Below are 1,689 nucleotides of genomic sequence, written 5' to 3' on the forward strand. Positions count from 1 at the left end.
AGGAGAGGAAAGAGCGAGAGGGCGCAGACTGGGGTTCAGAAAGAAGCACGCTAGCCTGAGTGAGAGCTGTGATTTCAGCACCACCCGCTGTCCCCCCTCCTCCTGCTGCAGGCGCTACGGTCGCGGCATCTTACCGATCTACTGGGAAGCGATTCTCCTTCCTTCCCTCTCCACCTCTGCTTCTCCCAATTCCGAGCCCTCGGGTGGTTTGGGGCAGCATAATCTGCATTCTAAACATGAGCACCTGGCCTTAGGGAGTGGGAACTCGGATCCGAAGGCATGCAGGATCCGTTTCTCAATCCTTGCAGCCATTCCCTCCTTTATAGGAGAGGAAAGAGCGAGAGGGCGCAGACTGGGGTTCAGAAAGAAGCACGCTAGCCTGAGTGAGAGCTGTGATTTCAGCACCACCCGCTGTCCCCCCTCCTCCTGCTGCAGGCGCTACGGTCGCGGCATCTTACCGATCTACTGGGAAGCGATTCTCCTTCCTTCCCTCTCCACCTCTGCTTCTCCCAATTCCGAGCCCTCGGGTGGTTTGGGGCAGCATAATCTGCATTCTAAACATGAGCACCTGGCCTTAGGGAGTGGGAACTCGGATCCGAAGGCATGCAGGATCCGTTTCTCAATCCTTGCAGCCATTCCCTCCTTTATACCCCATTGCTCTTGCCTTTTCTCCCAACAGGTTTAACTAAGGCCATCAGCAAACAGAGCAGACTTTAAGCTCAAGGTCTGACCAACCTGCTCCACACTCTTCCTACTCCCAAACCAAACTGTGAGGTACCCAGCAAGCTGATAGCTCCTACATCCTTCCCGAGCGCAGGGACACTTGGGCACACAGACCCTTAGCAAGCTTACCCCCCTCTTGGCTGCGCAGCGGGCAGTGAGACGCAGTCTAGCTAGCCCCCCATAAAGTTGGGCTGTGCTGATCAGCGGGGCAGAGTCAGCCTCTCCATTCCCAGGCTCCCCACTAAGAAGATCTTAAGCTCATCTCCTGCGCTCAGTGCGCACAGAACAGCAGAGCTGAGGGCGGCGTGTGCAGCAATCTCCCTGCTACTGAGAAAGGGGAGGGTGGGGGGGGAAGGGGAGTTCGCGGAGGAGGGAGGGGTGGTAGTTTGTATTTATAGAGAACAGAGTTCTCAGCGCAACTTTTTGGTGCCACCAAGTGGCACAGTGAGTTCCTTTAGGAACACAGACTTTGGGTCGAATCTGGATGGGGGAACCAGCTCCGAATCCAGATGCTCACATGATAAGAGGAATCAGGGGCACCCATAAGACTTGAGTTTTCCCATGTGCACCTTCATATCTCAGCAGCTGGGATACAGATCCCTGAGTTCTAGGAATAAGCTTGCATTAAAGGGAAAGAAGTACCTGTGCCCTCCTTGGACAAGTGGCAGAGGTGTCAAAGACAATGGGCAGATGCCACTTGCTTCCTAGGAACCCTTGCCTCAGGAACAATATCCATTCTCCTCTCCCTCCTAACCTCTGTGCGCAGATTACAGCGTTCTCAGATTGCACTCTAAAACCTTCCTGCCATCTGGAATGCCCAACCTTTCAAGTAAGATGCCATTCATTTTCCTTGTTTAGAATCAATTCCAGATTATTTCCCAAACCCTCAGATTCAAAGAACTTCACAGCTTGCCACCAAAGCTCCTTCTTTATTTGTTACCTTAAAAAAGCAAGTGACTTTAGGCT

The 1,689-nt window shown here is 53.0% G+C and overlaps 1 protein-coding gene across 1 annotated transcript in view; it reads right to left on the minus strand.

Moving 5' to 3' along the window:
• GRM5 (glutamate metabotropic receptor 5) overlaps positions 1-988 on the minus strand; it is a 517,692-nt gene extending 516,704 nt beyond the window's left edge. The window contains exon 1 of the mRNA XM_059391625.1: positions 853-988. The gene's annotated coding sequence lies outside the window, so the exon portion shown is untranslated. The remainder of the gene's footprint in view (positions 1-852) is intronic.
• Between the last annotated feature and the right edge of the window lie 701 nt (positions 989-1,689).

The sequence above is a fragment of the Mustela nigripes genome, chromosome 1 (assembly GCF_022355385.1).
Source record: "Mustela nigripes isolate SB6536 chromosome 1, MUSNIG.SB6536, whole genome shotgun sequence".
Classification (NCBI taxonomy): Eukaryota; Metazoa; Chordata; class Mammalia; order Carnivora; family Mustelidae; genus Mustela; species Mustela nigripes.